Raw genomic sequence first — 23,798 nt, 5'->3', positions numbered from 1 at the left:
GTGTGAGTTTAAGCCACTGGGTCTGGGACTCGAACCGTGTCAACTACATGGAAGTCCAGTGATATAGCCATTACACTAACTGCTGGTCCCACAAAGTTCTCTCTCAAGAAAAAAAAAAAAGAAAAGAAAGAAAATAAATAATCGTTATATCCTGTGTCAGCATCACCTGTTTACTGGGAATCAGGTTCTGTGGTCAAGTTTTAGAAGACCTGCAAATTACCTTTAAGTATTCCAAGAAATTATGGTAAAAGTTGATTGGTTGAGACTATGAAGTAACAAGCACCCATAAAAATGTCAATAAAGATAAGATTTGATGACTAGAACAAAGAAAAATAAGCATCTTCATCATCTCTATCTCTTCTCTCCCTCCTTCTCTCTCAAGTCAGAAAACAGCTTGACACAACCTTTCACTGCTCTTTCTCATACCTTCCCTTCAAGCCTAGCTAAAAGCTGTGAACACTGAATAATTTCTTTTAGAAATTTAATCTTACTATTTGTTCTATATCAGGAATTTTCTGAGTTGCAAATGATGTTTAACAAAGCAGTCCATAAAAACTGAGGAGGTTATAAAAAAGACCATTGAGAGAAACATTTTTGCCTTCAATGTCTGGTGTAGATGATATGTATTGTATGACTGTTCATTATTTGAAAGAACTTTTAAAACATATTCCATTCATCAGTTAATATTCCTTCTATGTCACATAAACCAGTGAGTGCTACATGGAAATTAAAAAATAATCAAAACATAGGTAGATTACAAGCACATGTAAAATTCCCACTGGAATTGACATTGTTGTCAATTTCTGAATAAAGTTTTTTAAAAAATTGGGCATTTTTCAACTTAAAAAAAAAAACCCAACATCTAAAAAAGGGGATTAGCAGCACTTCATCAAAGATGTTCCTAAAATTTTGCAAGATCTAAAATGACATATTGTTCACCAAATTATAATAGATAAGTAGTTGTGGTAGAATGCATTTCTTATTCCATCGGCGCAACAGAGAAAATTTAATGATCTTTCAAATACAGTATTTAGGGGCACCAGAAGGTGGTATGATGGTTAAGGTGCTGGACACTCCCACATGGCTGACCTCATTTTGAGTCCTAGACCTGGTGGCTTGCTTTCTCACTTTCCCTCTCTCTCTCTCTCTGTCTCTTTTTCTCTGTTTCTATCTCTGGTCAAATTAAAATAAATGAATTAATAAATAAGATTAAATAAATAATTATTTTTTTAAAAGTACTGGTTTTGACTGCAAGAAAGCAGGAAAGTGATATAAAAAAATATTTTGAATTAGAAAGTGGCTCAGGACTACCCACTTTTGATCATTTTTAATTTCCATGTAGCACTCACTGGTTTATATGACATAGAGGGAATATTAACTGATAAATGGAATATGTTTTAAAACACAAACTTTGAAAGTTTCAAGGAAAATGTATCTAATTTTCTAATGCCTTATAGAAAAGCTGCACATAAAACTACTAAAGAATAAAAACAAAAGCTTCTACTTCAATTACTACAAAGAAGATCAAACTTTCTATGAAGGAGAAAGAATTTTCTTTGAGACTCAGGTATGATCTTTCCTACCTCTTAATTGACAGATCAATTAACTGGGGATCAGATGCATGAAGTGATTTACGGTCATCTTCATTCTTAGCTTTCTAAGAGATACCTTAGACAATCAAGTTTTCTAAGATTTGTTTTACAGATTGACTTCACTGCTGTAAACCACAAGGGGAAGAAAGAGTTCATTTTGTGTAGCACCCACAACTGGAAAGTTAGTCTTGCTCAATAGGTTCCAGCCCCTATGGCCACACATGAGAAGGACTCAACAAGCTTGTATCACCACTATCCCCTATTCTTTTCCCTTTTTGAAAAGAAAATACATTTTCACTCTTTTTTAATCTTTCCATCTAAAGGGCTATCATTTTTACCAGAAGTAAGTACTGACAATGATTATCTACTTTCCCCATCTTGTTACAGAAACACTGGGAGTTAATTTAGGAATTATATTGGTTTAGGTAAAATAATCCATAAAAAATGCTAAATACTATTTTCAGAACAATTGTATCTAGTATCTCATGATTGATATATTGACTTAGATATAATGACACACCTGTCAGAACACATGACGTCATGTGGCCAGATGGCAGAGAGGAGACAGAACCAGGAAGTTCCGTTCTGTGTTTTGCTTCTTCATTAAATAAAAAAGCCTCTAAACTTAAAATATAATCAACAAGAGCAAATCCTGATATCTTTGTAGAGAAAAAAAAAAAAGAAACCAGTTGCTCTAAACACAGAAAATTATATTGGTGAACATTGATGCATATGTAGTTTTGATCAAAAACCATTTTTCTCATCTTTGTGCAGTTAGGAGAAACGGAAGAAATATGGATAAACTGAAGGTGGGGAAAATCTTGGCCCAAATTTGAAAAACGCAAACTCTAGAAATTATGTACTGTATAGCTTGATTCTAATCCCTGACAAAATTCTATAATACATCCATTAAGAAGTAGAAACAAGCTAACACGGTTCACTAAGAATTGATTCCAAAGAAACTTTGTTTTCATGTTTTGAATTAGGTATCACAAAAATATTCTATAGAATAAACAGAGATTTTGCCAGTACATCTGGCAGCTTCTCATGATTTTCTTATGAATAACATAAAAATGTGAATTAGATAGTAATAGAACTAGATGAATTGTTTACTAAATTAAACAAAAGTTATTAGCAATCCAGGAAGAAAAAAGAAACCTGAACCCTTATAATACTCTATAACACCCTCCATGATCTGCCCCACCCACTGCTCTTCTGTTCACCAAACTTTATTCACACTGGTAGACTTTCTATTTTTAACCAGGCCAAGCTCATTCCTTCCTGCTTGCATTTTCTGTCCCCTTCAGTCTGGAATGCTTTTCTTCTAGCTCTTTGAACATTTGGATCCTTCTCAAAATGCAGGCATTAGTTTAAAGGTCACCTATTCAGATATTAGCTCTAAATTAGACAGCCACCTACCCAGTCATGTCATTCTGTATCCTATCTGTCTGTACTTCCTACCAGACTTTATTTTTTATTTCTTCAACTAAAATATCAGTTTTGTAAAAGCTAAAACCTTGTTTATTTATTCACCAGGTATACCCAAGGATTACCACAATGCATGGCATGTATTTGGCTTCCAGGAATATTTGAATAAACTAACAAGATACAACACTAAGGTTAGATACCATATTTTTGTCAGTGTCTTATAGAGAGATATAAAAGGCCTATGTTTTGTTTGTTTTAGGTTTTCTCATTACATTATACTGGATAAATACACTGCATGATGAAATAAGAATTCAAAAAGCTTGGAAAAGGTGCAAGGCCAAACCATTACAACAACATACCATAAAACAAGGAGACAAAGGAAGTTCTGCCCTTAAAAATAAAGGAATTTTTCACTGGAGACAGTGTGGAAGGACAGTGGGAGAGGGGAAGAGTATGGAGAAGGAAATTAGGGAGAAAAAAAATGGAGAAGTAAGACATTCATGGGACACAGAAATGGTTTATTACATGTTGATAGTAACACTATAGTATTCTCAAATGGAATGGTCTGAGGTGTATTTCATGTTGGGTAAATTCTCTTTACAAGCTAAATGATGTATATACAATTGAATGTATAAAAAATAATAAAATGAATAAATAAATAAATAAATAAAGGAGCTTTTTTTGATTATCACAGGATGGGGAGGCTTCATTTGTCATCAGGATTTGTAAAAATTACCTTGAGATTCAATTTATCACAACTAAAATTTGACTTGATGTGAGCCAATAGTGATATACGGACATTTTAAAAAGCACTGGAGTCTTTAAATCAAAAGATGGGGCCAGCAGGTGGTGTGGTGGTTAAGGTGTTAAACTACCATATGGCAGACCACAGTTCTAGTCATGGACCTGGTGGATTGAAATTACACTAGATGCATGTGCTTGCATGCCCAGGGAATCAGGTTCTGTGGTCAAGTTTTAGAAGACCTGCAAATTACCTTTAAGTATTCCAAGAAATTATGGTAAAAGTTGATTGGTTGAGACTATGAAGTAACAAGCACCCATAAAAATGTCAATAAAGATAAGATTTGATGACTAGAACAAAGAAAAATAAGCATCTTCATCATCTCTATCTCTTCTCTCCCTCCTTCTCTCTCAAGTCAGAAAACAGCTTGACACAACCTTTCACTGCTCTTTCTCATACCTTCCCTTCAAGCCTAGCTAAAAGCTGTGAACACTGAATAATTTCTTTTAGAAATTTAATCTTACTATTTGTTCTATATCAGGAATTTTCTGAGTTGCAAATGATGTTTAACAAAGCAGTCCATAAAAACTGAGGAGGTTATAAAAAAGACCATTGAGAGAAACATTTTTGCCTTCAATGTCTGGTGTAGATGATATGTATTGTATGACTGTTCATTATTTGAAAGAACTTTTAAAACATATTCCATTCATCAGTTAATATTCCTTCTATGTCACATAAACCAGTGAGTGCTACATGGAAATTAAAAAATAATCAAAACATAGGTAGATTACAAGCACATGTAAAATTCCCACTGGAATTGACATTGTTGTCAATTTCTGAATAAAATTTTTTTAAAAAATTGGGCATTTTTCAACTTAAAAAAAAAAACCCAACATCTAAAAAAGGGGATTAGCAGCACTTCATCAAAGATGTTCCTAAAATTTTGCAAGATCTAAAATGACATATTGTTCACCAAATTATAATAGATAAGTAGTTGTGGTAGAATGCATTTCTTATTCAATCGGCGAAACAGAGAAAATTTAATGAATTTCAAATACAGTATTTAGGGGCACCAGAAGGTGGTATGATGGTTAAGGTGCTGGACACTCCCACATGGCTGACCTCATTTTGAGTCCTAGACCTGGTGGTTTGCTTTCTCACTTTCCTTCTCTCTCTCTCTCTCTCTGTCTCTTTTTCTCTGTTTCTATCTCTGGTCAAATTAAAATAAATGAATTAATAAATAAGATTAAATAAATAATTATTTTTTTAAAAGTACTGGTTTTGACTGCAAGAAAGCAGGAAAGTGATATAAAAAAATATTTTGAATTAGAAAGTGGCTCAGGACTACCCACTTTTGATCATTTTTAATTTCCATGTAGCACTCACTGGTTTATATGACATAGAGGGAATATTAACTGATAAATGGAATGTGTTTTAAAAGACATAGAGGGAATATTAACTGATAAATGGAATATGTTTTAAAACACATTCTTTGAAAGTTTCAAGGAAAATGTATCTAATTTTCTAATGCCTTATAGAAAAGCTGCACATAAAACTACTAAAGAATAAAAACAAAAGCTTCTACTTCAATTACTACAAAGAAGATCAAACTTTCTATGAAGGAGAAAGAATTTTCTTTGAGACTCAGGTATGATCTTTCCTACCTCTTAATTGACAGATCAATTAACTGGGGATCAGATGCATGAAGTGATTTACGGTCATCTTCATTCTTAGCTTTCTAAGAGATACCTTAGACAATCAAGTTTTCTAAGATTTGTTTTACAGATTGACTTCACTGCTGTAAACCACAAGGGGAAGAAAGAGTTCATTTTGTGTAGCACCCACAACTGGAAAGTTAGTCTTGCTCAATAGGTTCCAGCCCCTATGGCCACACATGAGAAGGACTCAACAAGCTTGTATCACCACTATCCCCTATTCTTTTCCCTTTTTGAAAAGAAAATACATTTTCACTCTTTTTAATCTTTCCATCTAAAGGGCTATCATTTTTACCAGAAGTAAGTACTGACAATGATTATCTACTTTCCCCATCTTGTTACAGAAACACTGGGAGTTAATTTAGGAATTATATTGGTTTAAGTAAAATAATCCATAAAAAATGCTAAATACTATTTTCAGAACAATTGTATCTAGTATCTCATGATTGATATATTGACTTAGATATAATGACACACCTGTCAGAACACATGACGTCATGTGGCCAGATGGCAGAGAGGAGACAGAACCAGGAAGTTCCGTTCTGTGTTTTGCTTCTTCATTAAATAAAAAAGCCTCTAAACTTAAAATATAATCAACAAGAGCAAATCCTGATAATCTTTGTAGAGAAAAAAAAAAAGAAACCAGTTGCTCTAAACACAGAAAATTATATTGGTGAACATTGATGCATATGTAGTTTTGATCAAAAACCATTTTTCTCATCTTTGTGCAGTTAGGAGAAACGGAAGAAATATGGATAAACTGAAGGTGGGGAAAATCTTGGCCCAAATTTGAAAAACGCAAACTCTAGAAATTATGTACTGTATAGCTTGATTCTAATCCCTGACAAAATTCTATAATACATCCATTAAGAAGTAGAAACAAGCTAACATGGTTCACTAAGAATTGATTCCAAAGAAACTTTGTTTTCATGTTTTGAATTAGGTATCACAAAAATATTCTATAGAATAAACAGAGATTTTGCCAGTACATCTGGCAGCTTCTCATGATTTTCTTATGAATAACATAAAAATGTGAATTAGATAGTAATAGAACTAGATGAATTGTTTACTAAATTAAACAAAAGTTATTAGCAATCCAGGAAGAAAAAAGAAACCTGAACCCTTATAATACTCTATAACACCCTCCATGATCTGCCCCACCCACTGCTCTTCTGTTCACCAAACTTTATTCACACTGGTAGACTTTCTATTTTTAACCAGGCCAAGCTCATTCCTTCCTGCTTGCATTTGCTGTCCCCTTCAGTCTGGAATGCTTTTCTTCTAGCTCTTTGAACATTTGGATCCTTCTCAAAATGCAGGCATTAGTTTAAAGGTCACCTATTCAGATATTAGCTCTAAATTAGACAGCCACCTACCCAGTCATGTCATTCTGTATCCTATCTGTCTGTACTTCCTACCAGACTATTTTTTATTTCTTCAACTAAAATATCAGTTTTGTAAAAGCTAAAACCTTGTTTATTTATTCACCAGGTATACCCAAGGATTACCACAATGCATGGCATGTATTTGGCTTCCAGGAATATTTGAATAAACTAACAAGATACAACACTAAGGTTAGATACCATATTTTTGTCAGTGTCTTATAGAGAGATATAAAAGGCCTATGTTTTGTTTGTTTTAGGTTTTCTCATTACATTATACTGGATAAATACACTGCATGATGAAATAAGAATTCAAAAAGCTTGGAAAAGGTGCAAGGCCAAACCATTACAACAACATACCATAAAACAAGGAGACAAAGGAAGTTCTGCCCTTAAAAATAAAGGAATTTTTCACTGGAGACAGTGTGGAAGGACAGTGGGAGAGGGGAAGAGTATGGAGAAGGAAATTAGGGAGAAAAAAAATGGAGAAGTAAGACATTCATGGGACACAGAAATGGTTTATTACATGTTGATAGTAACACTATAGTATTCTCAAATGGAATGGTCTGAGGTGTATTTCATGTTGGGTAAATTCTCTTTACAAGCTAAATGATGTATATACAATTGAATGTATAAAAAATAATAAAATGAATAAATAAATAAATAAATAAAGGAGCTTTTTTTGATTATCACAGGATGGGGAGGCTTCATTTGTCATCAGGATTTGTAAAAATTACCTTGAGATTCAATTTATCACAACTAAAATTTGACTTGATGTGAGCCAATAGTGATATACGGACATTTTAAAAAGCACTGGAGTCTTTAAATCAAAAGATGGGTCCAGCAGGTGGTGTGGTGGTTAAGGTGTTAAACTACCATATGGCAGACCACAGTTCTAGTCATGGACCTGGTGGATTGAAATTACACTAGATGCATGTGCTTGCATGCCCAAAATCCATAATGAAGGAGAAGGGACTGTGGCCTGACCATCCCCAATGAGGGATAATTTCTCACTTTCCTTCTCACTGTTCCTCTTTGTCTCTCCAGCAAATGCTCACACCCTAGGCAAAAATCTAAAAAAAAAAAAAAAAAAAAAAGAGATATTATCTCCAGACCAAATTAATATATTTATGCAATTCTAGATATTAATATTAAAGAACACTGGAAACTGAAAATGGCTGATAGTAAGAGAATAATAATTGTAAGATGCATAGAAAACTACTCTCATAAAAACAGATTGAGAAACTCTTACCAATAACCTAAATAAGAAGGAAAGATTTTCTAACAGTTAAAGGTCATCTCAAAAATACATTAGATTATATCATGATATGATGAAATCTTTGTTCATGTAGATTCTTACTGTATGGTTAACAGGACACAGTGTATAAAGTGCCCATAGATTGCAAGTTTATTTGAATAATGATCTAAAATTGATTTATGTAATTATAGCTGGGCTTCTATATACCCCTGTTTCACCACTGTGAAGTATTTGCATTACATACTTGCATTTTTCTGTTATATAATGTGCTATATATGGGAATATTGGCCCTAAAAATTGATTAAAAATATACATCTTTTGTCAGCTGCAAATGATAATATAATCATGACAGTATTTTACTATATATTGGTGGCTCATGGAAATGGCCAAAAAGGCTAGTCATCCACCCAGAAACTCAATATTATTTATTAAACTAGTAAAATCTGTGATAAATGAATGGGATTAGCCTTAGTAGGAATAAAGTAGTAGAGTATCACTAAATTTCATCTTAAGAAACTCAAAAGAGTTCAATTAATTAAAAAAGGGGCAAATTTGGAAATATTTATAATTTGAAAAAAGAATATACCCAATTCAAAGAAAAACTTTATGACGATTGAGATAATACACCTCTAAAACAACAGTAAGACCAGAAGCTGAATGGTCTTGTTTATCAAATCCCATAAAAGGTATACATTTTTTACTTCTTATGTAATCGATGTGATCTATGGAAGTGGATGACTCAAGTTCAAAACAGCCTTGTTAAAATATTCTAAGGCTGCGCTCTTGGTTACACTAAGCAACTCTGGTTTAGTCCACTTCTCACAGATTCTGGTACTTTGTATTATCTTCTTCATGAGAAAATATATTCCAGTTTAAATGCTCATTATGGTTGATATATTTTGGTAACATTTAGATTAGTGTGAGTCAGCCTTTCCAAGTCAATAAAACTTAGCATAACAAAACAGGGAGGCAGACCATGGGTTACAAAAATATCACAACATAATGGCACTTTCAGTGGCTCCTTGGTAGGGAGCCATATGGCCTTTGTCTGACCACAAGGTTACTCCCTTTCAAAGCTACAACATTCTGAATTAACTACATGCTTAAACATGAGCTATTTAGTTGTGGCAGAATTAACATAGTGATAAATTTGAGTTCTGGGTATAAATAACAACTACTGATCATACAGATTCTTTTAAAATGTTTTGCTAGTTTTTTAAAAACTTAATTCGACAGAGAACTTTACATTTTTCCATCTGTCAAATGTTTCCTCCCCTTGCACCTCACACCCACCCTCCACCACTTACTCTCTACAAACCACTCTCCTCTCTTACAGTCTCTTAATCATTTACACCCATTCTCTGCCATCACATCTTCAGATCTCTCAACGTCTGCCATAGAATGCAAAAACTCACACAAACTGACTGGGGATATACAATCTATATCATTCAGTGTCTGGCTCATTTCACTCAACAGTAAGTCTATGTTCATCCATTTTGAGTCAGATGATAGGATCTCCTTGTTTGTTACAACTGAGTAATACTCCGTAGTATATATGTGCCACAGTTTTTCAATTCAGTTGTCTGTTTTTGAATACTTAGGTTGGTTCTATGTTACTCCAATTGTAAATAATGCTGCAGTTGGGACCAGCAGTTAGCGTAATGGCTATGTCGCTAGACTCCCACGTAGTTGCCGCAGTTCGAGTCTCGGAACCGGTGACTTAAACTCACACCAGGTGCGTGTGCGTGCATGCCCAAGATCCTGAGAGGAGATGGGATTGTGGTGTGACCATCCCTCCTGGGGGGTGATTTCTCGCTTTCTGTCTCTCTGTCTCTCTCTTTCTGGCAGGTGTACACACCCTATAGGAAAAACCCCCCTTTAAAAAAAAAAAAAAAAAAGACACACACAAAAAATAATGCTGCAATAAACATGAATGTACAAATATCTTTCTGATTGTTTTCCTATCTTATGGGTAAATATCAAGAAGTGAGATTACTTGGTTATACAATGTTTTATTTGTAGGTTTTGAGAAAACTCTGTATTGTTTTCCGAAGAGGTTGCTCTAATTTATGTTCCCACCAACAGTGTAAGAGTGTTCCCTTTCTACCACAACCTCACCAGCATTCATTGTTCTTTGTTTGTTTGATCCAAGCCATTCTAATTGGAGTTAAATAGTATCTCATTGTGGTTTTCATTTGCATTTCCCTTATGACAACAGACTTTGGACATTTTTTTCTTGGCTATTTGTAAATTTTCCTTGGAGAGTTGCCAATTTAATTTATTGGCCCATTTTTTAATTTGATTATTCATTTTTTATGATTGAGTTTCATATATATTTAGATATCTATCTTTTGTCTGAGGAATAATTTACAAACATTTTCTCCCATGGAGAGGATTGTCATTTCATTCTAGTTATAGTTTCCTTTGCTGTGAAGAAGCTTTTTAGCTTGATGTAATCCCACTTGTCTATTTTAGAGAATATTGTCTGTGTTTTAGGGGTCTTACTTAAGACATCTTTGCCTACTCCAATGTCTTCAAAAGTTTCCCCTATGTTTTCTACTCACATTTTTGTAGTTTGAGGCAATATATTATTTATTATAAATCTTTGATCCATTTTGAGTTAATTCTGATTAATGGTAATAGATAGCAGCCCACATTCCTTTTTCTTTAGATGGATATCCAATTCTTCCAGCATCATTTGTTGAAAAGACTTTCTTTTCTCCACTGTATTGTCTTGTACCCTTTGTCAAAGACCAGTTGGCTATATGTTTTAGGGTTTATTTTTGGATTTTCTATTCTGTTCAATTGATCTATGGATCTATTTTTGTATAAGTACCATGCTGTTTTGATTATGACTGTTTTGTAACATGCTTTAAAGTCTAGTAGTGAGCTGACATCTATTTTATTCTTTTGGTACAGCATTCTCTTGGCAATAGAGGGTATTTTATGACTCCAGACAAATTTTATATTTTTTTTCTACTTCTATAAAGAATGTCTCAGATGATTGAATCAGAATCTTAATGAATATATAAATTATTTTGGGTAGCACTGACATATTGATGATATTGATTCTTCTAATCCAAGAGCATAAGATATCCTTCCTTTGTTGTATCATATTCAATTTCTTTTTCCAGTTTTTCATAGTTTTCCTTATAGAAGTCTTTCACCTCTTTGTTAGATTTATTCCTAGGTATCTTATTTGTTTTGTAGCTACTATAAATTGGATTTCCCTCTTCAGTTCTGTCTCAGCCTGTTCATTGTTGGTGTATAAAATTGCTGCATAGTTTTCGTATATTGACTTTGTAACATGCAAATTTTCTGAATTTATTTATTACTTCTAAGAGTTTTTTCAGGGATCCCTTTGAATTTTCTGTGTATATAGTTATATAATCTATAAATAGGGACAGCTGAGTTTCTTCTTTTTCTATCTGAATCTCTAATTAGCTCCCTTGTCTGATTGCATTGGTCTTCAGTGTTGTGTTAAAAAGAAGTGAGGAGTGTGGGCAGCCTTGTCTTGTTCCAGTTTTTAGTGGGAAGACTTTTAGCTCATCCCCATTCAATTTGATGTTCACAGTGGATATGTCATATATGTTTTTTATGATGCTGAGGAATGTCCTTTCTATCCCTATTTTGTGGAGAGTCTTGATCATGAAGGATGTTGTATTTTATGAAATGGTTTTTCTGCATTTATAGATATGATCATTTTTTTTCTGTTAATTCTGTAGATTACATTTATTGTTTTGCATATGTTGAACCATCCTTGCATCACTGGGAAAAAGTCTGTCTGGTAATGGTGTATAATCTTCTCTATATTCTATTGAATTTGATTTGCTAGTATTGTATTGGAAATATTTGTATCAGTATACATCAGGAATATAATATTGGTCTGTAGCTTTCTTTCTTTCTTTCATTTTGTTATTTCCTTGTCTGGTTTTGGTATTAAGGTGTAAGAAACTCCATAAAATTAGTTTGAGAGCATTCCTTTTTTTCAATCTTTAGGGATAGTTTTCTTTAAAAGTTGAAGACATTGGGACCCAGGTTTTTCTTTGTTGGGAGAATGTTTATTACTGTTCAAACTCTTGTTATTGGTCTGTTCAGGCTTTCTACTTCATCCTGATTCAACCATGGTTACTTGTACTTATCCAGAAATCTGTCCATCTCATCTAAGCTTTTAGTTTGTTGTCATATAGTTGCTCATAATATTCTCTCATAATTTTTTGTATTTCCGCTATATCATTTGTAATATTGCCAGCTTCACTACTGATTTTATCTGTTTCCTTTCTTAGTTTTTCTTGATTATTCTAGTTAAGGTTTTATCAATTTTGTTTATCCTCTCAAAAAAATTCATTGATTTTTTTTTTCAATATGGTTCTTTCATTCTCTATTTCATTTATTTCAGCTCTAATCTTTACTGTTTTTTACTCTTTTATTTTCTGGATTTGTTTTTATTGCTTTTCTAGTTCCTTAAGATGCAATGTTAAGATATTTGTCTGCCACTTTTGTATTCTTTTCTCATGACCACTTTTCTCTTTTTTTTTTCTCGTGTGCTATAAACTTGACTCATGACTGCTTTGCTGTATTCCAAAGGTTATAGTGTAGCATGTTTGTTATAATCAGTTTAAATGAATCTTTTGATTTCAGACTTAATTTCTTCAGTAGTTTAAAAATCATTCAGGAGTAGATTGTTTAGTTTCCATGTTTTTGTGTATTTTTTAGGACTCTTTCTGTGGTTGATTTCAAGTTTAATTCCATTGTGGTCAGAGAAGATACTGGGTCTAGTTTCTCTACGTATAAATTTATATACGCTTGTTTCACAGCCTATTATAGGGTCAATCTTGAAAATGTTTCATGTGGAGATGAAAAAAATTATATTCCGTAGTTGCTGAGTGGAGTGCTCTATGTATCTGTCAAGTTAATTTGGTTTACAGTATCAATTAGTTCCTGTGTCTCTGTTTATTTTTTATCTAGCTGTCCTGTTCAGTGGTGAAAATAGGGTGTTTAAATCTCCAACAATTAGTGTGTTTGCAGTATATATTTCCTTTTAGATCTAGTAGTCGATCTAGTAGTCTTTCTTTTACATATTTGGGTCCACTAGCCTTGAGTGTATAAATATTTATGATTGTTATATATCTTCTCTTTTTTGTTGTTGTTGTTGTTGTCAGGTTTTTTTGTTTGTTTCTTTGTTTGTTTTTTGTTTTGATTTGTTTTGCTATAGGGTGCATGCAATTGCCACAAAGAGAGAGACAGAGAAACAGAAAGTGAGAAATCACCCTCCAGCCTGGGGGGAAGGGGAGATGGCCACACCGCAATCCCTTCTCTTCTATTCTCCTCTCAGGATCTTGGGCACGCACGCACATGCACCCAGCATGAATTTAAGCCACCGTGTCAGGGATTTGAACTGCCATCGACTACATGGGAGTTCAGCGACATAGCCATGACGGTAACTGCTGGTTCCTTGGTTAATCTTTTTAACTATATACCTTCTTAGTCTCTTCTTATGCTTTTTATCCTAAAGTCTTTTTCATTTAATATCAGTATCTCAACTCCTGCCTTTTTTTCATTTTTGTTTGCATGAAATTACTTTTTCCAGTTCTTCATTTTCAGTCTGTCTATATCTTTGTCATTGAGGTATGTTACTTGTAAGCATCATATAGACATTTCTAGTTTTTTCATACATTGAGACAATCTGTATCTTTTAGTTGGAAAATTTAATTAAATAACATTCAAGTTTATTATCAATATTTGTAGACTTAGTCTTGTCATTCATTTACTCTTTTTTCTCCTTACTTGTTTTGTGTTCTCTTACTTCCATTTATCTCTCACAGTTTTCCAGGTATAGTGTTCCTTTAAGTATTCCTGAAGGGCTCACCTACTTTCGATAAATTCTTTCAGCTTTTGTTTATCTGAGAACAATTTTATTTCTCCTTCCCATTTGAAGGATAATCTTGCTGGGTATTGCATTCTTGGTTTAAACTGTTTTTCTAAGACAGTTTTAAATATGGATTGTTTCAGTTGAGAGGTACACTGTTAATTTAATGGGGCAACCCTTATAAGTAATCTGGTATTTATCTGTTGTCATTTTTAGAATATTGTTTTTGTCTTTGATTTTTATCAGTTTGGCTATGATGTGCCTTGGAGAGGATCTTCTGTTAAATTGATTTGGTGCTTCTTTTTATTTCCTGGATTTGTATTTCTGTTTGCCTCTCTATGTTTGGAATGTTTTCAACTAATATATCATGAAAGATTTTCTAATCCTTTCCCCTTCTTTTCACCTTCTGGAATATCCATGATGTGAGTATTCAGCCATTTAATGGTGTGTAGGATTTCCTGTATGCTGTCCTTCTGTTTAGTGAATGTTTTTCCATTCTTCTTGGTTGCTTGGACTAGGTTGGAAACTGTGTTTTCAAGGCCAGAGATTTTTTTCTTCTGCTTGTTCTAATCTGTTGTTAATACTTTCAAGGGAGATTTTGATATCATGAATTGTATTTGTTAAGTATGGAAGTTCTATTTGATCCTTTTTCAGGATGTCTATCTCGTTATGAATTTCCTCCTTCAAGTCTCCTGAGATTGGTTGCTTATATTTTCTTATATCTCAGTGTGTTTCATTCTGAATTATTTTTCAGACATTTCTGTAATTTCTTGTTTTGTGTTCATTATTGATGTGAAGTTATTATTGTGTTCCTTTGTGGGGACATATTGGGTCAACGGAAAATTCATGGTGCATTTTTGTACAGAAAAACAGAAAAAAGTAAAATCATGTCTTTTCCAATGACACAGTATTTCCTGCTTTCTTCATGTTTCTTGAGGTTCTGCTGTTATTTCCAGACCTTTAGTGAATTCGCTCCTCTTATATCTTCACAGAAGATCTCTATGCTTTTTTACTGGGGTGAGCATAAGGAGAGAATTCCTGCAGGACTTCACCATGTTCAGATGTTTTGGCTTGTATAAAGCCAAAGTTCTCTGGTCTGTATGTAGCTAAGGGCTGAGCAGAAAAGCTAGAATGTGTAGTGGTATGCATCTACTCTGCTCCTGGCTAGTTGAAGGGTAGAGTGGCACTAATACCAGGAAGGCAGCTCCTCCTACTAGTTCTAAAGGCTGAGGTAGCCAGTCCTCCCACACCCTAGGCTTAGCAGAGGCTTTTGATGATAAGGTGGAGTTAAGGAGTCCCAAGATAGGTGCTCCCAGATAGGTGAAGGGTAGTGTGGTATCAGCACTGGAAAGGCAGCTTCTTCTACCAGTTCTGAAAGATGAGCTAAACATGAACACTTTTTGAGAGAGAGAGAGAAAGAGGTTTGTGCTATAGGGTACATATGCACTAACTGAAGATAGAGAGAAAGGAAGTGAGTGATCACCCTTCTGCCCTTAGGTGGGATTACCATGCCACAATCCTTTCTCCTCCATTCTCCTTTTGGGATTTATTTATTTATTTATTTATTTATTTATTTATTTTTTGGAGAGGTTTTCACTATAGGGCGTGTGTGCTCGCTAGACAGACAGAGAGAGACATAGAGATAGAAAGCGAGAAATCACCCCCCAGGGGGGATGGTCACACCGCAATCCCTTCTCCTCCATTCTCCTCTCGGGATCTTGGGCACGCACGCACATGCGCCTGGCATGAGTTTTAAGCCACCGGGTCCGGGACGCGAACTGCGATCGACTACGTGGGAGTCCAGCAACATAGCCATTACACTAACTGCTGGTTCCCTCCTTTTGGGATTTTGAGCACAAATGCACACATACTGGGCATGAGTTTCAAGCTGCTGGGTCTGGGAGTCAAACTGTGGTTGAAATGTGGGAATCCAGCACCATAGCCTGCTGACCCCAAACATAATTATTCTTAAGAAATAAGAAGTGTAGATAGTAATTCAGAGTGTTACAGAGCACACAAGATGATCTATAAAGAAAATGTTCAAAGATCAAGAACAGGGACCAGATGGTGGTGCAGTGGTTACACAATGCTGTATGCAATGCTGAATCTACATGAGAAGGTCTGGGATTTGCTCTTTAAGGCTTTCCTGTATACACCAAGCATGGATGCATTGCCTGTGATCCAGGCTGGTGGAGGCTAGTGGAAGGATTATAGTGTGAAGATCCTACTGAGGATGTCTCTCACTCTGTTTTTACTTCCCTCTCATGAAATAAATAAATACATTTTTTAAAAACAGGGAAAGATTTATTTTAAACAAGTTATTTTAAACATTAGAAGCAAAGAAGTGTGGGTCTTTCACAGAGAAATAACTGAGAATGTGCAAGAAGGTTAGCATGAATTTCAGAATTAGAAATAAGCCTCTACAACAATCTATAAACCTAAAATAAGTCTACCCTCACTGAAAATTCAGTAGAGTCCTTCAAGTAAGTGCTCGCAAGGAATGTAAAGAAACATTTGAGAAAATGCTGCTGAATCAGGTTCACACACTTAACCAGAAACAATCATTGCATACTTTAGGAAATTCAAAAGCTCTTGCTTGCATTTTGATGCCAAAAGTGTGTAATGGGAAACTGTTGTGAATGTTGCTTGAGTTGGAGCTGTGAAATGCACCAATTGCACAATGGAACATTCAAAAACCAACTGCTGAGTAATTCTCTCCACTGTAGCAAGGGACTCTTTTCTCACTCTATCCTGACACTATGGGACCCAGAACAGCAGCGGTCCACAAGAAAAGAAAGTGAACTTGTCTCCTTGTATTTCTTTATGTTTAATTTGTGTTTGGAAGAGACTTTATGACATCATGGCAGAGAGTTCATAAATGATACATGAAATAAAATGCCCCTGCCCATACACACAGAGAATATCATCAAGGACAGCTATATGATCCTTGTCACTGTGCATTGAGCTCACACAGAGCTGTGAAAACCCACACTCACTGCATTGGTCCTCCTTCATTCTTAAGATGTTCCTTACAAGTTGTTGAAGCATGACCTTGGGGACCAAATTATATTCATATACACAATTAACACAGATTTCATAAAAAGAAGTATTTTTACTTTTTATTTTCAATAAAATTTTGCAAATTTAGATAAGAAGAGAAGGAGGCAAAGGGGAAAGAGCAAAATAATGCCAGTTGGCATTCTTGCTGGTGCTTTCTTTGCCTGGTGACTTCAGGCCAAGTACCCAGCTACCTCCCCAGGCTTAACGAAACCTGAAGCCAACCTGCAAGAAAAGGAATGTGTGTTTGCAATCCAGAGACAGAAAAAAGTAGAGAAAGGAGACTGTGATCAATATCAGATACTCCAGCAAGTCAGTGCTAAGGGCACAAATTAAGGACTGTCATACCCAATTCCTTCTACTAGATGTTAGATTTAATTTTAGCCTTTCAATGATATAACCGCACCTGTAAGGATCAGGGATACTCTTCCTGCATGTGTATATATGCAGGAATTGACAATAAATACACAGATTCTTTACACTTTTTAGATCAACCAGCACATACTATTTCATATGTTGTAAGACATCTAAAAATCTTGAAATACTAGATTTTCTGGAGGGATTGTGGCATGATTTTATATTGTGAAAAAAAACTATGGACTTGTATTACAGGACATGAACTGTTTGTAAACAGCACTATAAAAAACAAACAAACAAACAAAGAATCAAGAATGGCCCCAAACAACCTATGTAAATTAAATAAGGCTATGTGAACTTTTTTGTGATCATTAACTTATTTTTGAAAATAGCCTTTTAAATATTTTTCAATTACATTTTTGCATGTACACATGAGGGCACGTGTGTTTACAGGAGAGAAACAGAGAGGGGGAAAGCAAGCGAGTACCCTCTTATGGAGCAGGGTCACAATGCAATCCTTGCTCCTCCATGTTTTTCTCCTTTCAGAATTTTGGGCATGTACAAACATACACCCATTGTATTTTCAAACTGCCAGGTCCAGGACTCAAACTGCATGGTTGGCCATGTGGAATCCAATCACTATAACCTCCAGGCACAGGATGGCCTGAAAATAGCCTTTTCTTTTTTGTAAAACATCTGGCACCTAATTATTTATATAAACAAGGGTGACTATTAGCTTCAGAAGAAAACAAACTAGTCATCTCTTTAGAGGCTACTTTATGTCATCAATGACTAGCACCTGTTTCTGGAAGACCTTGATCTTGCCCAGCTATCCCAAACAATTGAAGGTTAGATTCAGCAAAGTAGTAAGAATCTGCTTTCAGTACCACCAAAGAACCACAACACACATTAAAACATGCAAGTAATGTAATCTACTGGGTGTAAGAGACTAATTCTCAGACAGAAGTAATGAGAAAGCTAAGTTAGAAAGCCAGTTTACAGAGGCTACATTCAACTGTTTCTGAAAAGGGACCCACTGGGAAATCATCAGAATATCTTACTAGCCTGCTGAATTGCTGAACAAAGCTGGGCAACCTTCCTATAATCAGTGAAGGATGCGAACAGCAGTGTGGCTTGATAATTGTTTCAAAGGCAGTGAATGGCAGTCACATTGCTCCAGGTCTCCAACTAGGCTGCTTATCTCGAGATTCATGGACTTTATGGATTCTGTTCAGTGACTCTGAGCGCCACAGCTTGATATGGTACAGAATTGTCATTAATCCACAGAAATAATGAAGCGTGGATTCTGCCATCTCCATTTCAAGAAATCATCTAGCATGTACCAGATGGTTAAGACAAATTAAGGGTGGATTTAAGAAAACTTTGAGGTTTAAAATATTGGGGGCAAGCTCTGGGACACCTGAGGAAATAAGTGTTTTTCCTCTTTCTGAAATGGATCATTTTAACAGATGGAGGTTTATGACAGTTCAGTAAACCTAACACACATGATTGGAGTTAAATTATTATTTCGATCCAATTTATAGTAGGCTATGGAGCCTAAAGTTCTCACTTTTGGCATTGTCTAATAGCGTGATATTTTTGTATAGATAGTAGAGGAACTGAGAAGATCAAGAATTCTTCCTTAGCGTAAAGACCCATTTTACTCTGAATGCAAAAAACATTCTTTTACTCATTTTTAATAGGTAAATTTGCAAAGGTGGTTTAACATCTGAAACTGCCATGCATGAATTTAAATTCTGCATCATTAAATGGGCAACGAGCTAGTGCTGGTGGTTGAAAATATGAGCTGGAAGATAACAGCACCATATGGAATGATGATCGCATAATGAACCAGGAAACCAAAACTGAATGTGGCAGGCTGCTTAGAAACACAAAGCAAGGTGATAGCATTCTTTCGATTCTTACTACACTCACAAATGGGAAAAGAAAAAAATACCAACTTCCACATTTGATATCATCAAGTCCTCCAGTGTCCCTAAATAGTCCCTAAGGATGTAGACAGCTCTTACAAACTTCGGAGAAAACTGCTACATAACTTAACCCTTTCACTTCAAGTAAATGTTAGGGTGGTTCTGACTCACTCTATTACTTTCCCACCTACACTAGACATGTGATGAGGCACAATATTATTTTTAAGTTGAAAGCTCTAGACTTCCATTCATAGTCATGGCTGGGCTTTATATAACCAAATCGTTATTTTACTAACAAGTGCTTCTGCTGAATTTTGAGCCTTGGAAAGATGATATAAAAAGAAATAAATAACGTTGTTTCCTACTTGTTTTATTTTTACTTGAGATACTTTGAAATTTTTTGGTTTGATGAACTGCTTAATGATTCGGGCTTACATTATTAATACAACAAACAAGAAGTTGGATATGTTTCATATTACATATACTACAATATACATATGCAACGATATCAAGCAACTTGTTAAACAAATTATAATGGTCTAGACATCTCCATTGTCTAAGCAACTCTCAAGAAATGAGGGGTTTCAAAAGGTGCTGATGACATTATTCATTTTGGTCACCAGAACGCCTTGAATAATACACTAAAAGTGTATATAGCTTGCCTGGCATAGTTGATAAAAATAACTTGTGCACTGGATTATCATGAAAAGAAATTCAGCTTAATCTTCATAAAAAGCTTGTGAATTAGATTCTGGTATTCATATTTCACATAAAAAAGCTGAGAGAATTTGCCCTGGATTACAGCTAATATAGACTTTAGGCTCAAAGTCTGAAAGGATAATAGTAAAATTTGAACAGGAGATATGTAAATGAATAACCATACTGCTCTGAGAATTTCATAGACCCAAATCCTTAGGAGGGGAAACTGAGGCCTAAATTCACATGATGAATGGTCAATAGTGTGGGTATGGAGCCAGTACTCTCAATCAAAACTTGATGCGTCCTCTCCTGTCTCTAGGAGCTTCTGGATGAATAAACACACTAAACCCAAATGTTTTAGGCTCTTAGGTCAGTGTCGCATAGTATAAATAGCCATAGTGTGACGAAAGTTAAAAATCAAAAAGATCAAGTCCTCAAATGTTCTGCAAGTAAAAAAATAAAATAAAATATTAAGGCATTAAAATTGTATTTCTATGTTATTCTCTATGTCATTGTCTTGCTTCAAACAACCTAAAAGTAATTCAGAAGTGGCAATATCTTCCTCCCCATGGTTCCTAGATAATGAACTGTGATATTCCATTACATTAGGGAAATGTTTGGCCAAAACCAGGGAAGAAAAGAGAATGGTTCAGGACCAGCATTTGGCATAATGGTTATGTCATTGGACTCCCATATAGTTGATCATAGTTTGAGTCCCGAGCCCGGTGGCTTAAACACGCTGGGCACATGTGCATGCATGCCCAAGATTCTGAGAGGAATGGAGAAGAAGGGATTGTGGCGTGGCCATCACCCATAGGGGGTGAATTCTCGCTTTCTGTCTCTCTGTCTCTCTCTGTCTTTCTGACAAGTGCACGCACCCTACCAAAAAAAAAAAAAAAGAGAGAGAGAGAGAGAATGGTCCATAAAATAGGTTTGTTATAAAATATCCTACATCAAGATTTAATGCTGTAAAGATGAGAAGCAAGAGGAGAAGCATTATACATAGAACAATAGAAATCATAAATAATTAACTATTTCAAAGTAGTTCTATCAATTAAAAAATAATTTTAAAAGTTTTGTGCATTATGTTGTAAGAACCATGTTCACAGTTTGGATTTTCTGTTAAAGATATCGGATAAGCTCTTCATGTACTTGAGCATAGTCTTAATAATGTCTTTAGAAATGATGATTTGTAGCTGCTTCTATACAGAAATGGGAATAAGTGCTTAGACCCTGTTGGTAAAATTTATAGTTGTGTGCAATTATTAAATATTTATTGAGAGTGACAGATGAACCAAATGTATTAGACATGATCCTTACCTAGTGAACTGGAGTTCCAAATTCAACATGGCAACAAGTCCCAGGGGATAGTTTACAAAATGTGTTTAGAGGAAGAGAGAATTTTAAAAGACAATAGCCAATGAACTTTCTATTATACAGAGAATAAGACGATTTGTACAAAAATGATTTTTAAAGTAACATTGCATCATAGAAAATTTATTAAAATAAAACCATGCTGGACAATTTTCGACATACACAACAAGTTTCATGTCAGCCTCTATCTCCTTGCATTCCTATTTACAGGAGATTTAGAAAATGCTAAATTGAGTCCATGTGAATGTTGTAAGAACAAATTAAGTAAAAGAATAGGAGTCAAAATTCACTAATTGCCATTTGGCTTCCTACAAAGTTACCGTCTTTGTGCCTAGTACAGACCTGATACACAACAGGTAGTGTTCAATGTGCTGGATTAAAAGATATGTTGAGTTTCTAATCCCCAATATCTTAGAAATGGAACTGCTATAGATGTAATCATTACATTAGGTGCTACATTAGGATGAGTTGTACTGTGTAGGACAGTTCTAACATAAGAAGTTGGTCCCAGGGGCCAGCAGATGATGTAATAGTTATAATCCTAGACTCCCATGCTGTCGACCACAGTATGGGTCCTGGACCCAGCAATGTGTGTGCATGTGTGCTCAAAATTCCATGAGGAGAATGGAGGAGAAGGTATTGCAGCATGGCCATCCCCCTGAGGGGTAGTTTCTTGCTTTCTGTCTCTCTGTCTGTTGAGTTTCTAATCCCCAATATCTTAGAAATGGAACTGCTATAGATGTAATCATTACATTAGGTGCTACATTAGGATGAGTTGTACTGTGTAGGACAGTTCTAACATAAGAAGTTGGTCCCAGGGGCCAGCAGATGATGTAATAGTTATAATCCTAGACTCCCATGCTGTCGACCACAGTATGGGTCCTGGACCCAGCAATGTGTGTGCATGTGTGCTCAAAATTCCATGAGGAGAATGGAGGAGAAGGTATTGCAGCATGGCCATCCCCCTGAGGGGTAGTTTCTTGCTTTCTGTCTCTCTGTCTCTCTCTCTCCAGTGGGCACACATGCCCTATCCCAAAAATCTCTCATAAAAGAAAGAAAAGAAGTTGGACTGGTGAAGACAGAGGCACAAGGGAAAATGCAATGCAATAAAAATGCAAAGATAAGAGTTTGCTATTGCCAATCAATGAACGCCAAAGAAAGGCAATAAACCACCGAATTGGAAAGAGGCCAGGAAGAATTTCTCTTCTGAGTTTCCAAGGGAGTATAGTCCTACCTACCCTTTGTTTTTAGACTTCTGAGATCCAGAACTGAGTTATAATACATTGTCATTATTTTAAGCTACCCAGTGTGTGGTGCTCTGTTAGAGGAGCCCTAGTAAACTAATGCAGTCATTGTAAAACCTGTATTTCTCTCTCTTCTTAGATGCCATTCTGTTTTTACAGAGGATAAAATAGACAGAGTTGGAAAAACCTGAGTTTCAGTGCTGATGCCATTACTTACCAGTGGTCTTTAGGTAATTCACGTAACTTCTCCAAGTTGTAGGTTACTCATCTGGAAAATGAGAATAAGCCTCCACACAGTTCCTAAAAAGATTAAATAGGCTGATATGCTTAAAGTTCCTGGTACACACTAGGTACTGGGTAAATATTAATTCTCGTCTCTCTTTTCTCCATCACAATGTAATAAAACTTAAATGAAACTAGACACATAAAGTGTTTTTATTGTAGAAACTACTGTACATTTTATTACTCTGAAATTACCTACAAGTAGGGCACAACATCTCAAAAGAGCCTCACCTGATGGAAGGTTGCTAAGATCCCTGGAGCCTAGTAAGAAAACTTTGGATGGATTAGAGTTGAGTTTTGCTAGATATGAGGGCTTGCATCTTTATATTTTGCACTCTATAACTCAGAGCCCCCACCCTAAACAGCAAAGGACTGAAATATAATCCATTTCAAATTCCTAAAAATTAACATCAAGCAACGGAGAGGGCAGCCCCATGTGCATTTTACAGCACAGATTCTTAAAAATTTTCCCTGAGTCCCTGATCCAGGGAAGGAGTTGACTTGAAAAAGTAAAATAAATGCCTGCTGTTAAGGAAATTACAGAAAGGGAATGGACAACAACATCATTGACTACAGTAGATGGCACCTTCAAGAATATCAAAGGAAGTATATATTATGAAAAACCATGCATGAATTTCAAAAAAAAAAAAAGCTGCACTAAAATAAACTCATACTTTAATTCCATTTTCCCATGACCTTTTTTTTTAGAGAGAGATTTTTGGTATATGGCATGTGTGCTTACCAAAGAGAGACAGAGAGACAGAAAGTGAGAAATCACTCCTCAGAGAAATAACCACACCTCAATCCCTTCTCCTTTATTCTCTTCTCAGGATCTTGGACACGCACGTCTGGTGTGAGTTTTAAGTCT

General features: G+C 35.2%; 1 pseudogene; it reads right to left on the bottom strand.

The window, feature by feature from the left end:
- Positions 1 to 18,713, bottom strand: part of LOC102496865 (homer protein homolog 2 pseudogene) — a 26,713-nt pseudogene extending 8,000 nt beyond the window's left edge.
- Between the last annotated feature and the right edge of the window lie 5,085 nt (positions 18,714 to 23,798).

Source organism: Tupaia chinensis, unplaced genomic scaffold (genome assembly GCF_000334495.1).
Source record: "Tupaia chinensis unplaced genomic scaffold, TupChi_1.0 Scaffold000414_1, whole genome shotgun sequence".
NCBI classification, from domain to species: domain Eukaryota; kingdom Metazoa; phylum Chordata; class Mammalia; order Scandentia; family Tupaiidae; genus Tupaia; species Tupaia belangeri.
This window is presented reverse-complemented; position numbering and strand designations above follow the sequence as displayed.